At 47.3% G+C, this 9,020-nt stretch overlaps 1 protein-coding gene across 4 annotated transcripts in view; it reads right to left on the bottom strand.

Annotated features, from left to right (window-relative positions):
* Nucleotides 1-8,389, bottom strand: part of LOC126570157 (uncharacterized) — a 95,985-nt gene extending 87,596 nt beyond the window's left edge. For all 4 annotated transcript variants that reach the window (XM_050227702.1, XM_050227705.1, XM_050227703.1 and 1 more), the window contains exon 1: nt 7,992-8,389. The gene's annotated coding sequence lies outside the window, so the exon portion shown is untranslated. The remainder of the gene's footprint in view (nt 1-7,991) is intronic.
* Between the last annotated feature and the right edge of the window lie 631 nt (nt 8,390-9,020).

Raw genomic sequence — 9,020 nt, forward strand, 5'->3', positions numbered from 1 at the left:
GAGAAATATGTGATCAAATGAACAATCATTTCGGCACGTAGCCGGCGATAGCTCGCGCGCGCACACACTGCCACGCATCCTAGTTCGTAGGAAAATGAAAGGAACTGATGCGTGGTCTGGTCCCGATTTCGCTGCGATTGGAGTGCGAGCGAAACCACAAACGTGACATTGGCATGGCGATATACCGCGACAGCAGCCACGATGCGATACATCTTTTCGAAATGCAGAGAGAAGGAGAGAGATGAGAGAGAGAGGCAGAGCGACACCGGTGGGAAGCGGAAATACCCGTACGTTCCTTTCCGACTCAGCTCTTCCTGGCTTCGCCATTTCCCAGGACGAAGTCGAACGGAAAATATACCGATAATGATCCCAGGTTGTTATCCAATCCGGTAGCGGCACCGACCGGTAAATTGCCCCTGGGACTGACATCCCTGGGTGCCTCGGTGGGTTCCGTTCGATTTAATGAGCAAACTGGGGCGACTTGTTTACGGTAATGGTTCCTGTGTGGCCAACGACGACGACAACGACGACGGTGAACGTTCAGCGACCGTCCAGACACCCTTCATTTGCCGTTCGGTGCCGGGGTGTGAATAGGATAATTAAAGATTCATAAATTTTATATAAAATACACGCACCGGTGCGATCGGTCGATTGGCGAAGGATTTCGGGCGTATTTCCTTGGAGAAATCGATTTGGATGTGGTGCCCAACGTCCCACCGGGGACATTATTATCCAACTCAAACACATAAAGTAAAAGGAAGCGATTCCAGGGAAATCAGTGCTGGCAGTTCCATCTGCAGCGATTTATAGAATCAATAGTAGCTTAGCAGCCTGAAGAAACCACTCTTTTCACTAATGAATTGGTCGTCAACGTGCTGCCCGAGCGAGAATGTCCATCATGAAAATTAATAATTTATAGCCACGGGTTTCATCGTGGAAATCTCGTTGGACTACGGTAATAATGGTCACCAACACCCAAAAAAAGATAATATGTTAATCCAACCGAGCCAACGAACCACCTCGCGAACGAACAGACACCATTGAGCTGCGGACAAAGTAATTGTTTTCTTCCCTTTTCTGTCTCCTGCTCATCCTCTTGAAGGTGTACGACTCCAGAACCACACCATCAAGGAATAGGACACGAGATGGAAACTGAAAACGAATAATGAAATTACGGAATCATGAAGCTGACGCCTCGAAGCGGCTGATGTTTAATGCATTGCCTCTCATTTTCATCGGTCGCTTTGGGGCCCATGATCACGATATCCCTTCGAGCGGTGCCGACAGACGCTGATACACGTGGTGGCAGTTCGTCGGCAACTTTTGTGCCAAATTGTTGCCCAAAACCAACACCAACCATCGGTCGACCAATTAGTGGCTTTCTCGTTTACTCGTTTTTTTTATATTTTGACGTTTCGGCCACGAAATGGAGGAACTTTTTCGTAGCAGAGCAGCAGACGCTGGCAAAGCCACAGCGTTTGCCTTTGAATTCCATTCCCATTTGCGGACACCGCAGGGGGGATTTCTTCCTCCTGCGGCAAGTCGGCAACTTTCACTTATGAATCTCTCTAACTAACGTATGCATTAAAAAAAAGAGACAAAATTTGAATGGCGATAAAAAATAAACTATGACAGATAATTGAGTTCTGTAAATTACATGTGGAAAGGGAGTTTATCAGTTTATCTGCAAAAAAATTCTACGCCATTCCGAGTAGGATTCTGGAAGTTAGACGGTAATTTCGACATGGCAGTCAAAAACATATTTGTGCACATGTTTTTCAACTATTTCTGTGTCTTTTCATTTAATTCCTCCTCCGTTTTTCCAATAAAATTGTTAAAATAGATCCTACGGTTAAAGTTAGCCCAGAAATTTTCGATGGGCAGCAGCTGGGGGACATTGAGCGGGTTCATAATCTTTGGTATCACATTGGTACTCAGCCGCTTCATTTTGTCTAACGATCGCTTCGCGTATCGTTGCTGGTCAGACCCCTCAATCTTTGTACTATTAGTGTTCCTTGATGGTTGACGCAACCTTCTGCAGTTACTTTTCATAATAAATTTTCCCGATCACGACCAGTTCGGAGTTAAAGAAGGGCAGCTGATTGTTAGCCAATGGAGGGCCTTCTTGAAGAACTTGGTGTGTGAGTGAATTTCACTTTAGAGCTCACTTTCTTCGTGCGGGAAGTAAAATATGAAGTGCCTTTTAATAATTTTTCATCTAGAATGAGATAGGTATCTCGTTCATTCACCACCGCCATGTCGCGATGCGCCAAAAAAATTAACTTGATGATCGTGGTCAACCGCTGTCGCTGTGACACTAATTGCTGCTCTGAGATTAGTGGCCGGGATATTCGCTTTCTGACATGTATGCCTATGTACTCCAGATACTTCTCAATTATTTGGGCCGTTGCACCGATCTCACGGCCAATCGCACGCAGCGATGTAACCACTTTTTCCTCGGTCTCGGCCATCAGCATCCTTTGGAGGTTTTGGTCGGTCAGAGTTGTCGGCCGTGCCGAACTATGCCTTCTTGTGATGCTATTATTGTTGGGAAATAGTGCCAAGATCTTGTAGATACTGAAACGGCCATATCCGGCACTCACAAAGTGTCACACGATAATCTTTTTGGTCGCGTCAGGATACCGTTTTTCAAATGCGCAAACCTTGGAACGAAGTTGCTTCGCTTTTTTCGCCATCACGATTAGAGTTCGACTGATAGAGCTTTCAAATTTTGTCTGATGACTCATTAATAATTACTATTGATGCTGCATTTTTAGTTTCTGCTGTGCGATTGACGGTTTGCCCATGAAAAATCGGCAAATTTTGTCTCTTTTTTTTAATGCATACGTTACGGCAAACTATGGCGCGTTTGGCGTAACATTTGCTATCACAAAGTTGATCTTTCGGTTGCTAGCGAGAGGTGAAAGTATGTGGAGGGAATGAGCCCGAGATTCAATTAAAAAAAAGAGTCCCTCCCAGAGAGACTATGAAAGGTATTCATACGGAGCTATCTATTTTGCATAAATGAAAAAACGATATGGTTAATGATTTTTTCCTTTTTTTGGAATTGAATACTAAATGTACCCATTTCGAATAATGCAGCCCGAAAGTTGTACTACGAATTTAAAATTACAAAGCTAGCTCGCTTGGAATCATCTCTACTTCCACTTAACACTTTCAGCATGTCATCGACACTCGCTTAATCCTGCGAATTACCGCGAATCTTCGTAAATGAAGCTACCTCACCCACTGATAGCTCACTCCGGCTATCTGGCAAAGTCATGCGAAAATCGGGGCCTCAGATTTCAGATTAACGACGTTAATAGCGTTTACATCGAATGCGATCAACACGCGTAGCCCGGTTGGTTTCGAAATCAATTTCGCGACGCGAAATCATCGCCTTCAGCCATCATCCGAGCAATCCGAGCCCGAGATCGACCGCTCGAACGATTTGGTTTGTTGACAGATTTCCCCCCAAAGGCGCTGATGGCGAGCTGGGTGAGGAAATTGGGGCGGTGATATCAAACGGAACCCAGACACGGGGCGCGGCCCGCGAGGAAGGTTTCCATAATCATTACGATATTGATTTTATTACATTTTCCGCCCAACCTCTGTGGTGGTGCGATGCGCACTCACAAACGAACACAAGCTCTGAATGGGGCGAACGAATGGTTGCTGTACCGTGCATGCGATCCCCGAGAATGTGCGAACGGAAGTAAGGGCGAAGGATAGCATCTGTAGCATGTATCATGATGTACGATCCACCCACCCACCCAGCCACCCACCACGGAGGAGCAATATTATAATATAATCAACCGCAGAACGAAGAAGGGAAACACCTCGCACCCAACCACCGAGGTGGGGAGGGTTGGTTTTTCATTCGCGCAAAAGCAACGGAAGGGAAAATCGGAAGATAGTGAAGGCCAACCACCGCCACCGCCTTGGGCAGGGGGGGGGCAGTTGTTGGCAGAAAACACTTGAAAGATGGTCGCTCGCACGAACCGAGACCTTCGGCTCGATGGCGAAGCACAAAATGGGGGGTGGCGGGTGGAAAGAGGGTGAGCTGGCGAAATACTCCATTCCATTTCATTGCCTGTCTGGTCGGGATTGCAAAGGGAGTAAAATCTCGGATTGATATCGTTGCTAGGGAGTCGATTTCCCGGCTAGTGTTCGTTGTTTTGCCAGAACTGCATTTCCCGGGTGCAGGGAAATGGTCGTTTGGTTGGATTTGGATTGGCAAGTTTAAACTAAACACGTTCCGTTCGATTGGTAATCACACCAGGGAGCGATCGGTCGTTGACTGCAAACCTCCGACTCGAAGTCAAACGTTCGCGCCATCTTATTCTTGTCGCTTCCAAGCGTCTTGTTTGGGATGAAAACACATATTGTGGACTGTCGTGAAGGTTTTGCAGCCGGAGTTGCTTCAAGCGAAGGGCATTGCACAATTCAATGCGTTTGTCGGCCTTTAAATTAATCATATTTCAAGACAATTGCGAAAAATGCCAATTCCAAACACTCCACGAGTAAATTGAGAACCACAATCATTATCCTAAAAGACCTTGGCGTGAACCGTTTCGTCGTCACGAATATTCGTCTTAAATTCATCTCCTGGTCACCGTAACCTCAACCGTTCTAGCCACGTTACTGCCAACCATTAGGCAAACCGCGCCTGAAGAGGATTTCCTAATTGAAATGGATGTTTGGAAGTGATTAATGCGATTAACGTAATTACATCGAAACAGTCGTCTGGTCAGGGCTTAATTGTCAACCGGAACGAACGAATGGTGGCCGCTATTCGGTAAACCACAAATCGACTTGCGGACGAGAGCGTGCACTCAACAATCTTCGTGGCAGAGAGGGGCGAAAATGAGGTTTTTCCTTTTTCGCGGCTGCTCGAGAGTGCTCAACCTTCCCTCTTCTGGGGGTTGATGTTTCAAAGAAATCGCGATCACGATCGATCGCATCGAGATCTGGATAGTTTCGCAGTCGCGCCAATATGGCAGAGGGTAGGAAGATGGTTGGTGGCGGATGATTTATGATCGGTACACCTCACAACCATCACTGGCTTATGTGGCTTTATGATTGAAAACCAGACACCCATGTACACACATACGCGCCATTTTGTGGTCAGCATCATCAGCAGCCAGACCGAACGGCTAGACAAACAAATATGAAAGATATATATTCCCCCCAATCCACCCTGCATCGAGAGCAAACAGGATAAAGTTGATCATCATTTTATCTACCGCACTGGTCCTGATCCTGTTTACGTTTACACTTTTCCCTTCAACTTTGCTCGCGAGTTGCGAGTCATCGTCAAGTGCCGTCCACCGACCAGCCATTGCCGCTGGGCCCGGAAGTGGAAAATTAATAAAAAGCTAATAAAATGTTCTGCCACACATTTACAAACAGCTCAACAAATTGCTTTTCCAGCTGTTTGGAGTTCATTTGTCCGCCAGACCACTGACCAGCAGATGCCATGCCAGATCGACCTGACGTCCCGACTGAGACGAAGTTTGCAATGCTTCGCTTGAGAGAACACAATCACAGGGACGCTGCATGGTTAGTGGTTGCAACAGAACTCTGATCTGGACCTGAACCGCATACCCAGCCATTCTTATTTCATAAAAAAAGCGTTGCGATCGATGCTAGAAGGTAGAACAGAGTCCTGTTCTAGCCGACCGATCATGATTTATCCGGACGAAATTCAATCAATAGTTTCCACTCCAGCAGCTCGGACAATCGAAATGGTTTCGCTTTGCCCACACCATTGACTGCGATGTGCAATGGACTGTGGATGATAAAAACTTTTTAAAACAAAAGTTGCCTCAAATGAAGCGATAGAAGCTTCCCATTTTTTTTTGGAACGTTATTGCTTTCGAGCTTTGCTGCTTCGATCGCTAGACCACGGCATTGCTGGGGCCCCTCATGCTGTGCTGTTAGAATGACGAGCGAGGGTGCATGTTGGCCATCATTTGTTTAACTGTTGAACATGATTGCACTCGTAGCGTGCATTGCACTCCGAGCTATGGCGGGTGTGCATTCGGAATGACAGTTGCTCGCTTCAGGCTACTCGGATCAATTACATATCGATTTCCTGCTTACTCTGCAACCCTCGAGGGCCACTTCTCGACAAATAGTACTAGGCACAGTCTGCTGCTACTACTACTGCTACGTAACAACGCATGCCGGATTAGCTTGTAGGTGTAGTCGTTGTCTGTTGGTTTGTCTGTGACTGTAAAGGGTCGCACTGTCTGTAGTTGGCAACAGAACTATGCAGACGATGGAGGACAATCAACATCTATAATGCATTCCTAGCAGAACAAGCTGCTGTCTCTGGAGAGTTTTGTGTCTGTATATCGATTAGATCCATCTGTTGGACTCAGAACTATCACTTTCGAGTATCAATCACAGCACAATAGCTTCAGCACCTTATCATAGTTACTAAATCGTGGAATGCCACTAAGTTAACACCTTTCTGAGCAGTTTTGACTCGGCACAGACACACTAGGCACAGTTTTGTTAACTAATCAATCACGAACACTAGCGACGTTTACACTAATCCAATTTACCGTCGCAACCACAACGGGCGGTTACACGCGCGTAGCTGCACTGGCATGCACGAGCCACACCCCCCCCCACCCCCTCTGCTGGGTTATCCAGTTACACACAAGACGGGGTATTACAAGACGCCCAACCCAACCAAACCCACCCCACAGAATGTCACCAGAGTCATCCACATTTTAAGGTCCTCGGCCTCGTGTGTCGCCGTTATTTGGCCAACGGCGAGCGAGCGCGAGATGGTCTTTCGGGAGATTGCGTCAGGATATTCGGATGGACAACAGTATTCGTCCACCTTTGGGAAGGTTATGTAACGCGCACCCAAACTCACACACCACGGCTCACAAGTTCCCAAAATGGAGGACAATGGTGGCAGCTGTTGTTTCTTAGTAGCTGCTGGCTCGTTGGCCACTTCTCCAACTTCCGACAATAAAATCCGACGGTGCACACGTGGCTGGATGCTTATCTGGGCTGCTTATTCTTGAATTTGATCCTGGTTCACATACAACTTATGTCACAATCCTACACACAAACACGGGCACACACTTGCGCATTGAGTGACGATCAATCGTGAAAAGGGAAGCTCACCAAGCTGTTGACTTGACCATAAATGGAGCGTAACATGACGCATTCGTTCCGCACTACCAGTTGTTCTTCTTCATAACTTAAAACACTAGAAAGCTCCTTCTCATCCACTGTTAGAACACGATTTTTCCTCCGTTTTAGTGGCCGCCAGATCGGATGCACTGTCGCCTTTTGTCACTTGCTCTCGCTCTCTGTTGTCACACGGGTGAACCGGTGCTGAACCACAATAATCGATCCAAAACCTGTCGGCACGAATCGAACTGGTGGTGCGCCAATAGTGCGCCCGCTAATTTAATTTATGAAAGCAACGCCAGCTCGTTACGCTGCTCACGCTGCGCTTGTTGGGAGTTATTTTTATCGGATCGGCACCAGCACCAAGCACCCAAAAGCCAACGGAAAAAATAACGGGCCACAACACTTCGATTCGATCATGGGCGCGCACAACCACAACAACCGGAACGTGAATGATGGAGTGGTTGAGGTTTATTTTTCCTTTTTTTTTTTGGTGGTCAAAAAAAATCATCTCCATCATTCACCAGCACCAGCGGACGCGCTTAATGAGCGCTTGATGATGGGCGATCGTGCTCGCGGTCGCGGTTTCGTACACGTCGCCGTACACTTCCGGTTTCACTGTCACTGTTCCACGGCACTGATCGTCGTTAGCGTGGTTTCGAATATTCTGGCGATGTGCGATCTTGTGATCTTGAGGCTTGAGGATCGATATTCTGGACAGATTGTTTTTTTTTTTTTCAAAACTCTCTCTCTTTAACCTTCGACACCAACATTTGAAAATCGCTAAAGAAAGGAAGGATGTAATTATGAAGGCCCCTAATTGGAATACTCACTCTACTGCAGCAACACGAATCCTGCAACAGACGATCTCCTTTCGGTGAACACACGAATTTTCACAGTCACTCGGCTAATTGCCACCATTTCTTTCATATTTAATTAAACTTCTGCAAACTCCAGGACGTTCTTAACACAAACTCCTTCACCTTCACCACGTGCGCGATCCCTCGTGTGTCTTGCTTCCGTTTCCTTCCGTTGTGTTTGAGTCACTTCGAAGGGATAAGGCGGATCAAGGGTCACCACCGCCCATGTACCTGTCCCACCGTGGCAATCCCTGCTGCACTATCCTTCTGCCACGTGGGGACACTGGCGGTAAGGGAGGATCCCGGTGGAGCTTCTTCACTTGCCTACGAGCCAGCTGTCGTGTCGATGGCCAGACTTCTCGACGGAAGCGAATTTGGCACAGAACTGAAACGGAGGCAGAACGTTCCGTTTGGCCAACGGCTCTTGGATCATCAACCTGCCGCCCGAACGCCGTGCCGGGTGTGCGTCGACTCACCACCCACCCCAAAAAAAGGGATGCGAGGTGAGTTTAGCCGAGACCCACACCCGGCTCGCCGTTCGGGAGTTCAAACTGCGGGCGGTTGCAACGGTCGGTGCGACCCGAAGAACATTTCAAACGAAGATCGGTTTGTGACCTCTTCGTGTCTTGCCGAGCGGCCGATTAATAGGCGCAATCGAAGCATGATTTTTTGAGAAAATCTTTCTTCACGTCGCGAAGGGTAATCTTTTTAGAAATGCAAATGGGTTAAGCGGAATCCGATTGTCGTTCACTAGTTCAGTAAAATGATGCACAGATTTGGCATCATTTACTGTGAAACTAATGACGGTACAAGTTTCCTGTGAAAAGCCATCCATCCACACGACACTCGCTTGTGAAGATGGACGAGACGAGACAGGCTCTCCGGACGGTAACGTATCACTGGCACGTACAGCTGCTTAGAAACTTACTCTCGTTAGCTGTTGACTGTTGCTTGTTGGTGCAACATCTGGGGACTGTAAGCGATCACAAACTATCTTCTGAG

The sequence above is a fragment of the Anopheles aquasalis genome, chromosome 2 (genome assembly GCF_943734665.1).
Source record: "Anopheles aquasalis chromosome 2, idAnoAquaMG_Q_19, whole genome shotgun sequence".
Taxonomy (NCBI): domain Eukaryota; kingdom Metazoa; phylum Arthropoda; class Insecta; order Diptera; family Culicidae; genus Anopheles; species Anopheles aquasalis.